General features: G+C 53.7%; 1 long non-coding RNA gene across 2 annotated transcripts; it reads right to left on the reverse strand.

Annotated features, from left to right (window-relative positions):
- Nucleotides 1–13,945: 13,945 nt before the first annotated feature.
- LOC129026065 (uncharacterized) lies at nucleotides 13,946–15,802 on the reverse strand. Of its 2 annotated transcripts, none has more exons than XR_008497425.2 (3): nucleotides 15,735–15,802; nucleotides 15,136–15,283; nucleotides 13,946–14,223 (listed from the first exon to the last, which is right to left on the reverse strand). It is a non-coding gene; the product is annotated as an uncharacterized LOC129026065 (long non-coding RNA). The 2 variants fall into 2 exon arrangements; XR_008497424.2 differs by having other exon boundaries at nucleotides 15,570–15,791.
- Between the last annotated feature and the right edge of the window lie 3,471 nt (nucleotides 15,803–19,273).

Genomic DNA, 19,273 nt, shown 5'->3' on the forward strand with positions numbered 1-19,273 from the left:
TCTGGTGTCGCTGCCTGCAGACCCCTCAGTCAAGAGCGGGTTGGGGGGGCAGCAGGGGCTACAGTAACAGCCCGGACGGTCGTACTCCTGAAGGCACCCCACCCTGCTGTCCAGAGACTGAGGCTCAGACATTTGAGCCCCACATAACCCAGCCTGCCACACACCGCAGACTCCAACAGTGTAGCCCCTGTACCCCAGAAGTCACTTCAGCAAACCACTCTGGGCTCCATCTCACGTCTGTCCCCAAGGACTTGGGGACTTGCTCACTCAGCAGAAGACCAAGAGGAGCCAGATGCAGTGGCTCATGCCTGTAATCCCAGCACTTTGGGAGGCTGAAGCGGGCGGATCACCTGAGGTCAGGGGTTCGGGACCAGCCTGGCCAACATGGTGAAACCCCATCTCTATTAAAAATACAAAAGGCCGGGTGCGGTGGCTCACGCCTGTAATCCAGGTATTTTGGGAGGCCGAGGCGGGTGGATCACGAGGTCAGGAGTTCGAGACCAGCCTGGCCAATATGGTGAAACCCTGTCTTTACCAAAAAATACAAAAATTAGCTGGGTGTGGTGGCGTGCGCCTGTAGTCCCAGCTACTCGGGAGGCTGAGGCAGAAGAATCGCTTGAACCCAGGAGGCGGAGGTTGTAGTGAGCCGAGATTGTGCCACTGCACTCTAGCCTAGACGACAGAGCGAGACTCCATCTCAAACAAATATATAAATAAATAAAAAAACAAAAAATAATCAGGCGTGGTGGCATGCGCCTGTAATCCCAGCTACTCGGGAGGCCGAGGCAGGAGAATCCCTTGAACCCAGGAGGTGGAGGTTGCACAGAGCCAAGATTGTGCCACTGCACTCCGGCCTGGGCGACAGAACAAGGCTCCGTCTTAAAAAATTAATTAATTAATTTAAAAATAAAAATAAAATGTGCACTTTCATCTTGTATTATTCTGTCCTTTTGTTTGTTTGTTTGTTTGAGATAAAGTTTCACTCCGGTTGCCCAGGCTGGAGTGCAATGGCGTGATCTTTGCTCACCGCAACCTCTGCCTCCCGAGTTCAAGCAATTCTCCTGCCTCAGCCTCTCGAGTAGCTGGGATTGCAGGCGCACGCTGTCACCACGCCCAGCTAATTTTCTATTTTTAGTAGAGACAGGGTTTCTCCATATTGGCCAGGCTGGTCTCGAACTCCTGACTCCAGGTGATCCACCTGCCTCAGGCTCCCAAGGTGTTGGGATTACAGGAGTGAGCCACCGCGCCCAGCCTATTCTGTCCTGTTTTTTTAAGATTTAGTTTGCCGGGCGCAGTCGCTCACACCTGTAATCCCAACACTTTGAGAGGCCGAGGCGGGAGGATCACAAGGTCAGGAGATCGAGACCAGCCTGGCCAATGTGGTGAAACCCTGTCTCTACTAAAAATACAAAAATTAGCTGGGCACAGTGGTGTGCACCTGTAATCCCAACTACTTGGGAGGCTGAGGCAGGAGAATCGCTTGAACCCAAGAGGTGGAGGTTGCAGTGAGCTAAGATCGCGCCACTGCACGCCAGCCTGGGCGACAGGGCAAGACTGTGTCTTTAAAAAAATATATTTAGTTTAATTCCTGTAATGAGTCAGCCCCTTGGAAAATCAGACAGAATTCTGCCTGCTGAGCAGACACATTCCAGAAGTTATTCTGTGAGAGGTTTAGATGAATTCCTAGTGAAATTTCCAGGGGCGGGAGGGCGTGTCTGGAAGGCCTGTGGACAGACATCACAGCAATCACAGCAGGCCTGTGGGGCGGGCATAACCGTCCGCTGGCGCTCGCTGCTAGCAGGAGGGAGTTCATATTCTTTCTTGGCTTCCTCCCGGATCAGTGTATCATGATATGCCGGGAAAGGGAGGAGAATTCTCTTTTTTGTTTGTTTGTTGTTTTGAGACAGAGTCTCACGCTGTCGCCCAGGCTGGAGCGCAGTGGCGCAATCTCAGCTCACTGCAACCTCTGCCTCCTGGGTTCAAGCGATTCTCCTGCCTCAACCCCCAGAGTAGCTGGGATTACAGGCACCCACCACCTCGCCCGGCTAATTTTTGTATTTTTAGTAGAGACGGGGTTTCACCATGTTGGGCAGGATGGTCTGGAACTCCAGACCTCAGATGATCCACCCGCCTCAGCCTCCCAAAGTGCTGGGATTACAGGCATGAGCCACCGCACCTGGCCTCAACTCCATTGTAATTAACCCTGCAGGGGCCAGGCATGGTAGCTCACGCCTGTAATCCTGGCATTTTGGGAAGCTGAGGCAGGAGGTGGATCACCTGAGGTCAGGAGTTTGAGACCAGCCTGACCAACATGGTGAAACCCTGTCTCTAGTAAATACAAAAAATTAGCTGGGTGTGGTGGCAGGCATCTGTAATCCCAGCTACTCGGGAGGCTGAGGCAGGAGAATCGCTTGAACCCAGGAGGCAAAGGTTGTGGTGAGCCGAGATCGCACCATTGCACTCCAGGCTGGGCAACAAGAGCGAGACTCCATCTCAAAAAATAAAAATAAATAAATAAATAAAAAATAAAAATAAAAAAAATTAGCCAGGCGTGGTAGTGCGTGCCTAGTCCCAGCTACTCAGGAGGCTGAGACACGAGAATCGCTTGAACCTGGGAGATGGAGGTTGCAGTGAGCTGAGATCGCACCACTACACTCCGTCCTGGGCAACAGAGCAAGACTTTGTCTCAAAATAAATAAATAAATAAATAAAATAAACAGATTTAGGAGAGGACACAAGCAAACGCAACTCAGACTGACTTTGGCAAAACCAGGCTTTATGGGTTCCCATAACTGAAACATCAATGTAGGGCCAGCTTCAGGCTCAGCTGGTTCCAGGTGCCACACAGCATCCCCAGGTTCCTTCAGTGTTGGGAGCTCAGGCTCCAAGCCCAGGACACAGTCCCAGCTCTGCCACATGCCCCTGAGGGACCCTGGGCAAGGCCTACCCCTCTCCCAGCCTCAGTGTCCTTATCTGTAAGTGAAGTTGCCACATTGACATCCCTGCCCTGGGGGACGTCATGAGGGTCACCGGGCACCTGGTGAAAATCAGTGAGGAATAAGAATGAATGTTGGTTCTGGTTGTTGTTGACCAAGTAAATTAACGAATCCTCACCAGACAACCACTTCCATGTGACTTTCTGGTGTGAGCTGGAGAGGAGCCAACGCACGCTGCCACCAGAGGGCGGCAAACACCAAGGATGCAGCCGCGGCCCTCGCCCCGCCAGGGAGAAAACGCACCTGCTGCCACTCTCACGTTCTCATTCCTGTAACCGGATGGTGTTTGCTTAGTGCTGCTTGAAAGCCTGGACAGGGCCGGGCGCGGTGGCTCAGGCCTGTAATCCCAGCACTTCGGGAGGCCGAGGCGGGCGAATCGCTTGAGGTCAGGAGTTCAAGATCAGCCTGGCCAATGTGGCAAAACCCCGTCTCTACTTAAAAAAAAAAAAAAAAAATTAGCCGGGTGTGATGGCGTTCACCTGTAGTCCCAGCTACTCGGGAAGCTGAGGCAGGAGAATCACTTGAACCTGGGAGGTGGATGTTGCAGTGAGCTGAGATCGAGCCACTGCACTCCAGCCTGGGTGACAGAGCGAGACTCCATCTAAAAAACAATTATTTGTAGAGATGGGGTTCTCACCATGTTTCCCAGGCTGGTCTTGAACTGCTCAAGTGATCTTCCTGCCTCATCCCCCCAAAGTGCTGGGATTACAGGTGTGAGCCATCGTGCCTGGCCCTGACCAACTAGATGTTGAAAATAGAGCCTGCGGGGCCGGGCGTGGTGGCTCACACCTGTAATCCCAGCACTTTGGGAGGCTGAGGCGGGTGGGGCGGGTGGATCACGAGGTCAGGAGATTGAGACCATCGTGTTTAACAAGGTGAAACCCCGTCTCTACTAAAAATACAAAAAAAATAGCCAGGTGTGGTGGGGGACACCTGTAGTCCCAGCTACTCGGGAGGCTGAGGCAGGAGAATCACTTGAACCTGGGAGGAGGCGGAGATTGCAGTGAGCTTAGATCACGCCACTGTACTCCAGCCTGGGCAACAGAGCGAGACTCCATCTCAAAAAAATGAAATAAAAATAAAAAAATAAAATTGGCCGCAAGTGGCCGAGTGTGGTGGCTCTTCCACAGCAGCCAGAGGGTGCTTGTGAGGCTGACTGGGGGTGTCCCTGCTCTGCCTACAGCCCTCCATGGCTCCCATTTCCCACTGGGTAGCAGCCCAAGTCCTCCGTGCAGCCCACAAGGCTCTGCCCAGTCCCCTCTCCTCTCCCTCCTCCCTGTCTCCCCCTCATCCCCTGCTCCTCCACCTAGTCCCCTCTCTCCTCTCCCTCCTCCCTGTCTCCCCCTCATCCTCTGCTCCTCCGCCCAGTCCCCTCTCTCCTCTCCCTCCTCCCTGTCTCCCCCTCCTAATCTGCTCCTCTGCCCAGTCCCCTCTCCTCTCCCTCCTCCCTGTCTCCCCCTCCTCCCCTGCTCCTCCACCCAGTCCCCTCTCTCCTCTCCCTCCTCCCTGTCTCCCCCTCCTCCCCTGCTCCTCCACCCAGTCCCCTCTCTCCTCTCCCTCCTCCCTGTCTCCCCCTCCTCCCCTGCTCCTCCACCCAGTCCCCTCTCTCCTCTCCCTCCTCCCTGTCTCCCCCTCCTCCCCTGCTCCTCCACCCAGTCCCCTCTCTCCTCTCCCTCCTCCCTGTCTCCCCCTCCTCCCCTGCTCCTCCACCTAGTCCCCTCTCTCCTCTCCCTCCTCCCTGTCTCCCCCTCATCCTCTGCTCCTCTGCCCAGTCCCCTCTCTCCTCTCCCTCCTCCCTGTCTCCCCCTCCTCCCCTGCTCCTCCACCCAGTCCCCTCTCTCCTCTCCCTCCTCCCTGTCTCCCCCTTCTCCCCTGATCCTCCACCTAGTCCCCTCTCTCCTCTTCCTCCTCCCTGTCTCCCCCTCATCCTCTGCTCCTCCGCCCAGTCTCCTCTCTCCTCTCCCTCCTCCCTGTCTCCCCCTCCTAATCTGCTCCTCTGCCCAGTCTCCTCTCTCCTCTCCCTCCTCCCTGTCTCCCCCTCATCCTCTGCTCCTCCGCCTAGTCCCCTCTCTCCTCTCCCTGCTCCGTTTTCCCCTCTTATTCGGCTCCTCTGCCCAGTCTCCTCTCTCCTCTCCCTCCTCCCTGTCTCCCCCTCCTCCCCTGCTCCTCCACCTAGTCCCCTCTCTACTCTCCCTGCTCCGTTTTCCCCTCTTATTCAGCTCCTCTGCCCAGTCCCCTCTCTCCTCTCCCTCCTCCCTGTCTCCCCCTCATCCTCTGCTCCTCCACCTAGTCTCCTCTCTTCTCCCCTCCTCCCTGTCTCCCCCTTCTCCTCTGCTCCAGTCACATGGGCCTCCTCCCTGTTCCTCCAACTTGCCAGGCGAGGTCCTGCCCCAGGGCCTTTGCACGGCCGTGTCCTCTGCCTGGTTCCCCTTCCCCAGGTGCCCACTGGGTTCGTTTCTTCACTTCCTTCAAGGCTTCGGTGAACGCTCCCCTCATCACATAGCTCTTGCTCAGTAAATATGGCGGAATAAATAACTGGGCAGGGGTCGGTGGCTCATGACTGTGATCCTAGCACTTCTGGAGGCTGAGGCAGGAGGCTCACTTGAGCCCAGGAGTTGGAGACCAGCCTGGCCAACGTAGAGAGATCCCTTCTCTACTTAGGGTGACCAGGGGAGAGAACAAAATCATGGGTTCTTTTTTTTTTTTTTTTGAGATGGAGTCTTGCTCTGTCGCACAGGCTGGAGTGCAATGGTGTGATCTCAGCTCACTGCAACCTCCACCTCCCGGGTTCAAGCGATTCTTCTGCCTCAGCCTCCCGAGTAGCTGGGATTACAGGCGCCCACCAACACACCCAGCTAATTTTTGTATTTTTAGTAGAGACGGGGTTTCCATGTTGGCCAGGGTGGTCTTGAACTCCTGACCTCAGGTGATCTGCCCGCCTCAGCCTCCCAAAGTGCTGGGATTACAGGCATGAGCCACTGCACCCAGCAAAAAATGTTTATTATACCCATTTCACAGACCAGCAAACGGAGGCCCAGAGGGAGCCGCCTGAGGAAACTGGGTTACGCAGCTGATGGAGTTTCATCCAGAGAAGGGGCCTGTGGGGCCTAGATTCAGACTTCAGGCTGGCAGGGAAGCAGGAGGGCCCCCCCAATCAGGGTCCCCAGGACACCAACCCCAAGGCAAAATGAGGCCACCAGAGGGTGTGCCCAGCCCCAGTCCTGCACACAGCAGGTGTGGAGCAAATGCTGGCTGGATAGAGGGATGGAGAAGGCGGCTGCCTGGGAGTGAGGGGCTGGGTGCGCCACCCACCTGGCCTCAGCCTCCTGCCCCATCTGAGAACAGAGCTCTGGTTTCCTGCCCGGCAGCCCGTGGGGAACAGCGAGGCATGGCCAGCTGGGGGCCGGACAGTCCTGAAGAGCTTGAGGACTGGCTCCTGGCTCCTAAAGCATAGCGCCAGCTCTGGGTATCTGCCAGGGAAAGACCAGCTCCGGGGCCCCTGGACGCAGGTTGGAGCTCAGGCTGTCCCGTGATGGCCTTGGTGCTATGGGCAAGTTTCTCCACCTCTCTGTGCTCAGCCTCTCACCAGAAAGGGGCAGGTGATCCTGGCCTGAGTAGGTGACCAAGGCATCCTCCTCTGTGGCTGGTATTTCCCGACACCCTCAGTAAATTCACAGGCGGCTCAGGCCTGTAATCCCAGCACTTTGGGAGGCCAAGGCAGGCAGATCACCCGAGGTGAGGAGTTTGAGACCAGCCTGGCCAACATGGTGAAACCTCGTCTCTACTAAAAATACAAAAATTAGCCGGGCATGGTGATGGGCGCCTGTAATCCCAGCTGCTCAGGAGGCTGAGGCAGGAGAATCGCTTGAACCCGGGAGGCGGAGGTTGCAGTGAGCCAAGATCGTACCACTTCACTCCAGCCTCAGCAACAAGAGCAAAACTCCATCTCAAACCAAATAAAATAAAAAATAAGGCCGGGCGCAGTGGCTCACGCCTGTAATCCCAACACTCTGGGAGGCCAAGGCGGGCGGATCATGAGGTCAGGAGATTCAGACCATCCTGACCAACATGGTGATACCTTGTCTCTACTAAAATACAAAAAATTAGCTGGGCATGGTGGCGCATGCCTGTAATCCCAGCTACTCAGGAGGCTGAGGCAGGAGAATCACTTGAACTTGGGAGGCAGAGGTTGGAGTGAGCCGAGATCCTGCCACTGCACTCTAGCCTGGGTGACAGAGCGAGACTCCGTCTCAAAAAAAAAACAAAAAACAAATTGGTTTGTTTCTTTTCTTGTTGATTTGTGGGAGTTCTTTATATATTCTGGACCTGAGTCCTCGACTGCATTATGCACTGCTAGCTAGTACCTTCTCCCAGTCTGGCACTTAACTTTTGAGTCTTTTTTTTTTTTTCTTTTTTTTGAGGCGCCCGCCACCACACCCAGCTAATTTTTGTATTTTTAGTAGAGATGGGGTTTCACCATGTTGGCCAGGCTGGTCTTGAACTCCTGACCTCATGATCCGCCCGCCTCGGCCTCCCAAAGTGCTGGGATTACAGGCGTGAGCCACATCATGCCTGGCCCCTTTTGAGTCTCTTAATGGTATCTTTGGACGAACTCATTTGTTCAAAATAAAATCTTTTTTTTTTTTTTTTTTTTTGAGATAGAGTCTCGCTCTGTCACCCAGGTTGGAGTGCAGTGGGACAATTTCTCCCAGGTTCAAGCGATTCTCCTGCCTCAGCCTCCTGAGTAGCTGGGATTACATGTGGATATCACCATGCCCACCTAATTTTTTGTACGTTTAGTAGAGACCAGGTTTCACCATGGTGGCCCAGGCTGGTCTTGAACTCCTTACCTCAAGAGATCCGCCTGCCTTGGCCTCCCAAAGTGCTGGGATTACAGGCATGAGCCACTGTGCCTGGCTATGTTAGGATATTTCGTTTTTTCTTTTCTTTTTTTTTTTTTTTGAGAGTCTCGCTCTGTCGCCCAGGCTGGAGTGCAGTGGCGCGACCTCGGCTCACTGCAAGCTCTGCCGCCCAGGTTCATGCCATCTCCTGCCTCAGCCTCCCGAGTAGCTGGGACCACAGGCGCCCGCCACCACGCCTGGCTAAATTTTTCTATTTTTAGTAGAGATGGGGTTTCACTTTGTTACCCAGGATGGTCTCGATCTCCTGACCTCATGATCCGCCTGCCTCGGCCTCCCAAAGTGCTGGGATTACAGGCGTAGCCACCGCTCCCGGTCCATGTTAGGATATTTCTGAGCAAATCTGCAGGTTTGGCCTGGAACCCTCAATTTGAGGTTGCAAACCCTGTTTCCTGCTAAGCCAAACAGATGGTGCCGGAGACGGGGCAGTGAAACCCTGTCTCACTAAAAATACAAAAAAAAATTAGCCGGGCGTGGTGGCAGATGCCTGTAGTCCTGGCTGCTGGGGAGGCTGAGGTGGGAGAATGGTGTGATCCCGGGAGGTGGAGCTTGCAGTGAGCCGAGATCACGCCACTGAACTCCAGCCTGGGAGACAGAGCGAGACTCCGCTTCAAAAATAAATAAATAAATAAATAAAATAAAATAAATAAATAAATAAATACTCTGGGTACACCTGTAATCCAAACACTTTGGGAAGCCAATGCGGGTGGATCACTTGAGGTCAGGAGTTCGAGACCAGTTGGGCCAACATGGTGATACCCCGTCTCTACTAAAAATACAAAAATTAGCCAGGCGTGGTTGCGGGCACCTGTAATCCCAGCTACTCGGGAGGCTGAGGCTGGAGAATCTCTTGAACCCGGGAGGCGGAGGTTGCAGTGAGCCCGAGATCACACCACTGCACTCCAGCCTGGGTGACAGAGCGAGACTCTGCCTCAAAATAAATAAATAAACATTAAAATTTAATTAAATTAATTAATAATTTATTATTTATATATTTATATAATATATAATATATAATATAATTTATATAATATAATAATTATATAAACTTAATTAATTAATTAATTAATTAAATTAATTAATTAAAATAGAGATGAGATCTGCCTCTGCCGCCCAGGCTGGAGTGCAGTGGCGTGATCAGAGCTCACTGCAGCTTCCAACTCCTGGGCTCCAGCAATCACAGGACAAACTTCCCACCCGGCCCTACAGCCAGGTGCTCACACCAGCCCTATTTATAAACAGGAACCCATGGAAAGTTCTGGCTCCACCAAGCTGCTGTCACGAATAAGTCATCGTCCGGATCAATGATTCCACCTAGGGAGCATCTGCAAGTTTCCACCTCATTCTCCCCAGGCCCTGGACAGCCTGGCAGGGACGTCAGAGCTACCAGTCAGGCTGCGGAAACAGCCTGGGGGTTCCTCTGTGACCAGACAATTCCACGCCAGGGTCTCTACCCAGAGAAAGGAAAACACAGGTCCATACGCGTGTTCGAGGTGGCGTGATTCATAACGAACAAAAGGAGAAGAGAGGCCGGGCGCGGTGCTTCATGCCGGTGATGCCAGCACTTTGGGAGGCCGAGGCGGGCGGATCCCCTGAGGTCAGGAGTTTGAGACCAGCCTGGCCAACATGGTCAAACCCCATCTCTACTGAAAATACAAAAGTTAGCCAGGCATGGTGGCGGCGCCTGTAATCCCAGCTACTCGGGAGGCTGAGGCAAAAGAATCCCTTGGACCTGGGAGGCGGAGGTCGCAATGAGTGGAAATCATGGTGCTGCACTCCAGCCTGAAAGGCAGAGGGAGACTCCATCTCAAAAATTAAAAAACAGGCCGGGCACAGTGGCTCACGCCTGTAATCCCAGCACTTTGGGAGGCCGAGGCGGGCGGATCACAAGGTCAGGAGATCGAGACCATCCTGGCTAACACAGTGAAACCCCATCTCTACTAAAAATACAAAAAATTAGCCGGGCGTGGCGGGCGCCTGTAGTCCCAGCTGCTCTGGAGGCTGAGGCAGGAGAATGGCGTGAACCCGGGAGGCGGAGCTTACAGTGAGCCGAGATTGCACCACTGCACTCCAGCCTGGGTAGCAGAGGGAGACTCTATCTCAAAAAAGTAAAAAAAAAAAAAAAAAAAAAAAGTATATAAAATATATAAATAAATATATATATATAAATATATTTTTTCTTTTTCTTTTTTTTTGAAATGGAGTTTTGTTCTTGTAGCCCAGGCTGGGTGCAATGGCACGATCTTGGCTCACTGCAAACCTCTGTCTCTTGGGTTCAAGCAATTCTCCTGCCTCAGCCTCCCAAGTAGCTGGGACTACAGGCGAGCGCCACCACACCCAGCTAATTTTTGTATTTTTGGTAGAGATGGGGTTTCACCATGTTAGCCAGGATGGTCTTGATCTCCTGACCTCGTGATCCACCCGCCTCGGCCTCCCAAAATTCTGGGATTACAGGCATGAGCCACCGCGCCTGGCCTATTTTTTAAAAGAATATGCATTTAGGGCACCTCCTCACTTTTCCTTTAGCCCCAGATAACATTCCATTCTCGATGTTTATCTGCTCGCCTGCTGAAGGATGTCTTGGTGGCTTCCAGGGTTGGGCTCTTATGAATAGCAGAGCTGCAGGCCAGGGGCCGTGGCTCATGCCTGTAATCTCAGCAGTTCAGGAGGCCGAGGTGGGAGGGTTGCTTGAGGCCAGGTGATGGAGACCAGCTTGGGCAACATAGCAAGACCCCAATCTCTAAAAAAACATACAAAAATTAGCCAGGCATGATGGTGCACGCCTGTGGTCCCAGTGGTTCCAACTACTCAGGAGGCTGAGGTGGGAGAATCACTTGAGCCCAGGAGGTCGAGGCTGCAGTGGGCTATGATTGCACCATTGCACCCCAGCCTGGACAGGAGAGCAAGACCTTGTCTCAAAAAAAAAATTTTTTTTTGAGATGGAGTCTCACTCTGTCACCCAGGGTAGAGTGCAATGGTGAGATCTTGGCTCACTGCAACCTCCACCTCCCGGGTTCAAGCGCTTCTCCTGCCTCAGCCTCCCGAGTAGCTGGGATTACAGGCGCCCGCCACCATGCCCAGCTAATTTCTGTATTTTTAGTAGAGATAGGGTTTTGCCATGTTGGCCAGGCTGGTCTCGAACTCCTGACCTCAGGTGATCTGCCCGCCTCAGCCTCTCAAAGTGCTGGGATTACAGGCGTGAGCCACCATGCCCAGCCAAAAAAAAAATTTTTTTTTTTTTTAAATAATAAAATAGAGGCTGGGTGTAGTGGCTCACGCCTGTAATCCCAGCACTTTGGGATCACCTGAGGTCAAGAGTTCGAGACCACCCTGGCCAACATGGCAAAACCCTGTCTCTGCTAAAAACACAGAAATTAGCTGGGTGTGGTGGCTTGCGCCTGTAATCCCAGCTACTCGGGAGGCTGAGGCAGGAGAAGCGCTTGAACTCAGGAGGCGGAGGTTGCAGTGAGCCGAGATTGCGCCACTGTGCTCCAGCCTGGGCAACAGAGCGAGACTTCGGATCAAAACAAACAAGCAAAAAAAGAAGCCACAGGCGGCCACACATAAACCGTCACTGACCTCCTGGAGCTTCTCTTCTCAGGGAAAGGAACTTCCAGACTCAGAAAACTGGGGCAGGAAACATCCAGGCCAGTTTTTCCAGCCCACCGGGTCTCAGGCAGCTTCCAGGAGGATTGCCTGAACTTGCTGAAATTTCCCAATGCCCTCCTGGGCACATGGTTTTCAGATGATGAACACACACCCTGCACCGAGGATGAGGCCTCACCCCGGCGTTTGAGTCCTGGGCCCCGGGTTTAGTCCACAGGAGGAGAAGCCACACTGGCTGCTGGGAGGGAATGCGAAGTGGGCAGCTGCCGTGGAAAACACGGATCAGTGCTTCAGAAAGCCAGACAGCGGTGCCGTCTAACCCCACGGTGCCGCTCCGAGGAATCCACCCCAGATAACCGAACACCGCGGCTCTCAATAAACATGTTCACAGCAGCACGAGTCACAGGAGCCACGCATGGAAGGAAACAGCAGCACGAGTCACAGGAGCCAGTCATGGACAGAAGCAACGGCATGAGTCACGGGAGCCAAGCGTGGACGGAAACAGGAGCACGAGTCACGGGAGCCAGGCGTGGATGGAAACGGAGAGGAGCGGGGAGCAAGGCTCTGACGCCAGCCACAGCACGGATGCACCCTGAGGACGTCAGGCTCAGAGGGACGCCCAACACAAAAGGCCACACAGCCTGTGATCCGATTTCCATGAAATGTCCAGGGCCGGGCACGGTGGCTCACGCCTGTGATCCCAGCACTATGGATGGCCGAGGCCGGCGGATCACGAGGTCAGGAGATTGAGACCATCCTGGCCAACATGGCAAAACTCCGTCCCTACTAAAAAAACAAAAATTAGCCGGTCGTGGTGGCAGGTGCCTGTAATCCCAGCTGCTCGGGAGGCTGAGGCAGGAGAATTGCCTTAACTGGGGAGGTGGAGGTTGCAGTGAGCTGAGATTGCACCGCTGCACAACAGCCTGGGAGACAGAGCAAGCAAGACTCCGTCTCTACAAAAAAAAAAAAAAATTCGGCTGGGCACAGTGGCTCACGCCTGAATCCCAGCACTTAGGGAGGCCGAGGCGGGTGGATCACCTGAGGTCAGGAGTTCGAGACCAGCCTGGCAAACGTGGCAAAACCCCATCTCTACTAAAAATACAAAAATTAGCCAGGCTTGGTGGCAGGTGCCTGTAATCCCAGCTACTTGGGAGGCTGAGGCAGGAGAATCACTTGAACCCGGGAGGCAGAGGTTGCGGTGAGCCGAGATTGTGCCACTGCACTCCAGCCTGAGTGACAGAGCGAGACTCTGTCTCAGGAAAAAAAAAAAAATGAAAGAAAAGAAAAAGGAAAAACAGAATTAAGCATTGTAGTGAATAATTCAGTGGGATTTGGTGCCTTCACACTGCTGTGCTGCTGTCACCTCTAATTCCGGGATATTCCCATCACCCTTTGTGGCTGGGGCATCATCTGTCACTCCCTGTACCCTCCCCAGCCCTGGGAATCCACGCACCCCTTCCTGTTTCTGTAGCTTGGTCTGTCTGTCCTGGACATTTCTTTTTCTTTTTTTTTTTTGTTGTTGTTGTTGGTTTCGTTTGTTTGTTTTTTTGAGACAGAGTCTCGCTCTGTCCCCCAGGCTGGAGTGCAGTGGCGCGATCTCGGCTCACTGCAAGCTCCGCCTCCCGGGTTCACGCCATTCTCCTGCCTCAGCCTCCCGAGTAGCTGGGACTACGGGCACCTGCCACCACGCCCGGCTAATTTTTTTGTATTTTTAGTAGAGATGGGGTTTCACCGTGTTAGCCAGGATGGTCTCAATCTCCTGGCCTCGTGATCCGCCTGCCTCGGCCTCCCAAAGTGCTGGGATTACAGGCGTGAGCCACCGCGCCCGGCTCCATTTTTTTTAGACGGGGCCTCGGTAAAGACTTCAAGTGTGCACCACGGTGCACCACTAGCACTTTTGATTTCTAATGCTCAGGGTTGGAAACCATCTTGCAGCTAAAGCTGTTTCAGCAGGGCATCCACTAATTTCCCACTTTGCTTATCTGAGGCGAAAAGCACCTAACACCTCAGCAATTTCTTTTTTTGTTGATGTTGTTGTTGGTTTTGTTTGTTTTTTTGAGACGGAGTCTCGCTCTCTCGCTCTGGCTGGAGTGCAGTGGCACGATCTCAGCTCACTGCAAGCTCCGCTTCCCAGGTTCACGCCATTCTCCTGCCTCAGCCTCCCGAATAGCTGGGACTACAGGCGCCCGCCACCATACCCAGCTAATTTTTTTGTATTTTCAGTAAAGACAGAATTTCGCCATGTTGGCTAGGCTGGTCTCAAACTCCTGACCTCAGGTGATCTACCCACCTCAGCCTCCCAAAGTGCTGGGATGACAGGCGTGAGCCACCGTGCCCGGCTGCCCACACTGGAATTCTATGTTATAAGAACCTCATCTCACAAAAAGAAAAAGGGGACGTATTTGGAACAGCCTGACTCCTGGATGGGCCCTGAATTCAGACATTTATTTGTTCATGAAACAAATGCTGATGGGGCCGTTGCACATCCAGGTCTGCACTGGCCGCCGTGTGGGGCGCTGGAGGGCGGGGGCAGGGAGAGCCCACCTGAGAGGCAGTGGCCGGGGTGGAGGACCCAGGGCTGGGCCTGGCGATGCTCGGACTCCAGCTTCCGGAGAACATTCTCAGGTCCACGACGAGGAGACGTTGGCAGATGCTCCTGCTGAGGGCCAACAGACATCATCCCCGCTTAATCCTGCTTTTTCCTGCCATGAGGAGGTCAAAGTCACACCACACGGCCAGGCCTGGTGGCTCATGCCTGTAATCCCAGTACTTTGGGAGGCCAAGGTGGGCAGACTGCCTGGACCCAGGAGTTTGAGACCAGCCTGGGCAACATGGTGAAATCCCATCTCTACTAAAATACAGAAAATTAGCCAGGCGTGGCCGGGCGCGGTGGCTCATGCCTATAATCCCAGCACTTTGGGAGGCTGAGGCCGGCGGATCATGAGGTCAGGAGATCGAGACCATCCTGGCTAACACGGTGAAACCCTGTCTCTACTAAAAAATACAAAAAAAAATTAGCCGGGCTTGGTGGTGGGCGCCTGTAGTCCCAGCTACTCGGGAGGCTGAGGCAGGAGAATGGCGTAAACCCGGGAGGCAGAGCTTTCAGTGAGCCAAGATCACGCCACTGCCTCCCAGCCTGGGCAACAGAGCGAGACTCCGTCTCAAAAAAAAAGAAAAGAAAAGAAAAGAAAATTAGCCGGGCGTGGTGGCAACACCTGTAGTCCCAGCTCCTCAGGAGGCTGAGGCAGGAGAATTGCTTGAACCCAGGAGGCGAGGATTACAGTAAGCTGAGATCCCGCCACTGCAAGACTCCGTCTCAGAAAACAAAGTCGCACAGGAGAGTCACGTCCACCCCCTGGGCCACCGGATAGTCGCCACAGACCAGGCAGCTGAATCCCCGCTCTACAGACAACCCCATCAAGGCTGGGGCAGTGAGACGCTCCGATGGCCACAGGCCCCCAGGATCCCACCCTGTCCGTCTCTCCCTCCCTGCTGTCCCTCTGTGAGCCGCACCCTGGGGCTGTCAGTGGCAGTGACGGGGAGCTGCAGGGTCTGCGGACAGAGGGGGCTGGGTTTCCAGCCAGGCGGCCTGGGAGGGCAGCTTTAATCCCCACCTCGGTTTTGTCTTAGAAGCAGTTGCGTGGCTGTGCTCCAGGCTGTCCAGGGTTCAGGCTGAGCCACCGTCTATGTCCGGACCTCGGTGTCCATCAGGACCCGGCCTGCCCTGCAAGCAGACATGTGCTCCTTCGACCTCCATCAACCCTGGAGACGAAGCAGGGAAGGGCAGGAGTTGGGCCCTGGCTGGAGGCCTGGCATCCATCCGGAGGGGCGGAGCGGCCTCGAGGTGGCGTGTGAGTCCCCGGGAAAGATGCAGGGGACGCTGGGTGGCCAGTGGCACGAGTGAGGCTCGGGGTCCCGCAGCCCCCCGTGGTGTGGGTGCCTGGGTTGGGGGTCCTTGAGGAGGACAAGGGAGGGAACCAAAGGGGGCCAGGACACCCGGTAGCTTGGCTGCGGGGGCTCTGTGATATGCTAAGTCCCTCCTGCTCACCACTAAACCCAAGAGGAAAAGGAATTCCTGGCAGAGTCCAATTTAAAGTCAACAAACAAACAATGTGGGAAGGACAGAAGGAATCCCAGGAATGTGGGCGGGGTCCTCCTCCCGCCGGGGCCACCCTGGACCCGGTGAGAAATCGAAGGTCCCCCAAGGACCCACGTCCAGACACCAGCAGCCTCTCCGTGCAAACCAGGCAACGCTGCAGGAACTGTGCTTGGAGAAACCGTGGAAACTGCCCCTAACCCTCCCGTCTCTATTTCTTTCTCTGCTTTATTACCTCACTCTTGGCTGTGAGGTAAAACAGGAGAAAATGAGAAGGTGGTTCTGGAGGACCCGACTGTATTTGCTTTGGTGACAGGGTCAAGCGCCCTTTCCTCGCTGGACGCAGCCCTCACCGAAGGGGATTTGGGGGCCTCTGGGCAGGGGTCCTGAAGGCTTTGAATTGTTCAATCTCTGGGGGTACAGGAACTCCCGCAGAAGGTTTCAAAGACAAGAGTTTCGCGAGAGAAAAAAACCATGAACTTTGCAGGTTGGTGGTGGAATCTGGTGATTTAAGAAAACGTGTTTCTAAAGCCTCGGCCGGGCCACGCCTGGGCTGTCTGCGGTGCTCTTCCGGAATTCTCTACAATATCTGGAAGTGACCAAGAAAATTCCAGAACCCGGAGGCTGTGCCGTGGAGATAAACATGGGCACCTGGGTATGTTTGTTTTTATTGTTAGGACCTATTTTATCACAAGCAAAAAAAAAGGAAGCTGCCCAGAAATCCAGGGGTGATGGAAGGCGATGGGGCCTGCGGTGGCCCAGTAGATTCTAGAATTTTCCTCTAGGAAGATGCCCAGGAATTTTAACCCTGTTGGCTCAACCCAGAAGCTCAGGGTGGCGGGGAAAGGATCACCGTGGTCTTCCTTCCTTCCTTCCTTCCTGGAGTTTCGCTCTGTTGCCCAGGCTGGAGCCCAGTGACGTAATCATGGTTTGCTGCAGCCTTGACCTGCTGGCACGAAGGAGCCTCCTGCCTCAATCTCCTAAGTAGCTGGGACTACAGGCATATGCCACTACGCCCGGCTAAAAAAATTTTTTTTTTTTGAGACAGAGTTTCACTCTTGTTGCCCAGGCTGGAGTGCAGTGGCGCAACTTCGGCTCACCACAACCTCCGCCTCCCGGGTTGAAGCGATTCTCCTGCCTCAGCCTCCCAAGTAGCTGGGATTATATGCATGAGCCACCACGCCTGGCTAATTTTTGCATTTTTAGTAGAGACGGGGTTTCGCCATGTTAGCCAGGCTGGTCTCAAACTCCTGACCTCGTGATCCACCCGCCTCGGCCTCCCAAAGTGCTGGGATTACAGGCGTGAGCCACCGCGCCCAGCCCACTGTTTTTTATTTTTGTAGAGACAGGGTCTTGCTCTGTCACCCAGGCTGGAGTGCAGTGGCAAGATCACATCCCACTGCAGCCTCGACCTCCTGGGCTCAAGTGATCCTCCTGCCTCAGCCTCCTGAGTAGGTGGGACCACAGGCATACGCCAGCACCCCCGGCTAATTAAAAACAAACAAACAAACAAACAAAAAAACTTTAGCAGCCAGGCACGGTGGCTCACTCTTGTAATCCCAGCAATTTGGGAAGCTGAGGCGGGCAGATCACTTGAGGTCAGGAGTTCGAGACTATCCCCGTCTCTACTAAAAATACAAAAATTAGCCAGGTGTGGTGCACATGTAATCCCAGCTACTCCGGAGGCTGAGGCAGGAGAATCACTTGAACCCGAGAAGCAGAGGTTGCAGTGAGGTGAGATCGTGCCCCTGGGCGACAGAGGGAGTATCCATCTCAAAAAAAAAAAAAAAAAAAAAAAAAATTCCAGATGGGGTCTCGCCACGTTGCCCAGGCTGGTCTTGAACTCCTGAGCTCAAGTGATTCTCTCACCTCAACGTCCCAGGTTGGTGGATTACAGGTGTGAGCCACGGTGCCTGGCCCTGGCTTTTCTTCTTGTTTGTCAGGCTCTGCTGTTGTGATAGGAAGGCTTGAGGACTTCAAAGGGGCGGCTGGTGTGCGGGGTTGGGGAAGTTGGCAGGGACAGAAGGGAGGTGCTGTTGGCATGTGTGGAATGTGGCACTGGCGCTGGCCGGACGCATCTGTGTGTGCTGACTGCCTGTCCGATGCCAGGGCCTGTGTTCCCCCTGCACGTCCCCGGGAAGGAACTGCTGGACCAGTGGAATGAAGGGCCAACGCCAGGGGCAGCACCGCCCGGCCTCAGAGGACTGTGGCCCCACAGATGACATCCTCAGCTACCAGCTCCTGCATCTGGAAGATGACCAGGAGGAGGGACGGTCTGCAAGTGTTCAAAGTGATGTTTCCAGGCCGGGCGCGCTTGTAATCCCAGCACTTTGGGAGGCTGAGGCAGGTGGATCACCTGAGGTTGGAGTTCGAGACCAGCCTGACCAACATGGAGAAACCCCGTCTCTACTAAAAATACAAAATTAGCCGGGCGTGGTGGTGCACGCCTGTAATCCCAGCTACTTGGGAGGCTGAGGCAGGAGAATCGCTTGAACCCGGGAGGCGGAGGTTGTGGTGAGCTGAGATTGCGCCATTGCACTCCAGCCTGGGCAAGAAGAGTGAAACTCCATCTCAAAAAAAAAAAAAAAACCTCTATAACATCCAAAATACTAACCAGTTGTTACCTCTAGATTGTTTGGGGTTGTTAGATTTCTCCTTTGTTGCCAACTCTTTTATTTTTATTTATTTATTATTATTATTATTATTACTTTTTTTTTTTTTTTTTTTTGAGATAGAGTCTTGCTCTGTCGCCCAGGCTGGAGTGCAGTGGCACAATCTCAGCTCACTGCAACACCACTGCACTCCAGCCTGGGCAACAGAAAGACATTCCACCTCAAAAAAAAAATAATAATAATAATAAATAAATAAGGGGCCAGGCGTGGTGGCTCACGCCTGTAATCCCAGCACTTTGGGAGGCCATTCTCCTGTCTCAGCCTCCCGAGTAGCTGGGACTACAGGCGCCCGCCACACCCAGCTAATTTTTTGTATTTTTAGTAGAGATGGGGTTTCACCATGTTAGCCAGGATGGTCTCGATCTCCTGACCTTGTGATCCACCTGCCTCGGCCTCCCAAAGTGCTGGGATTACAGGCATGAGCCACCACGTCCGGCCCCTTATTTATTTATTATTATTTTTTATTTTTTTGAGATGGAGTCTTGTTCTGTTGCCCAGGCTGGAGTGCAGTGGTGTGATCTCAGCGCACTGCAACCTCCGCCTCCCAGGTTCGAGCGATTCTCCTGCCTCAGCCTCCCGAGTAGATGGGACTACAGGCGTGTGTCACCACGCCAGGCTAATTTTTGTATTTTTAGTAGAGACAGGGTTTTGCCATGTTGGCCAGGATGGTCAGGAACTCCCCAACTCTTATTTTTAAATGTTGGGCTACACAAGTCTGGGAAATGTTAGTTTTCAAGCACATCAGGGAAAAAATGGATACAAAAGTCTTGAGGACCACTTAAGAAATGAACAATAGCAGATATGTAACAGTTATACTACGCTGCTACCTTGTAAAACATTTTAGAAACATCTGTTTCCAGCGGGGCCTGGTGGCTCACGCCTGTGATACCAGCACTTTGGGAGGCCGAGGTGGGCAGATCATGAGGTCAGGAGTTTGAGACCAGCCTGGCCAACCTAGTGAAAGCTCGTCTCTACTAAAACTAC

This window comes from Pongo pygmaeus, chromosome 20, assembly GCF_028885625.2.
Source record: "Pongo pygmaeus isolate AG05252 chromosome 20, NHGRI_mPonPyg2-v2.0_pri, whole genome shotgun sequence".
Lineage (NCBI taxonomy): Eukaryota > Metazoa > Chordata > Mammalia > Primates > Hominidae > Pongo > Pongo pygmaeus.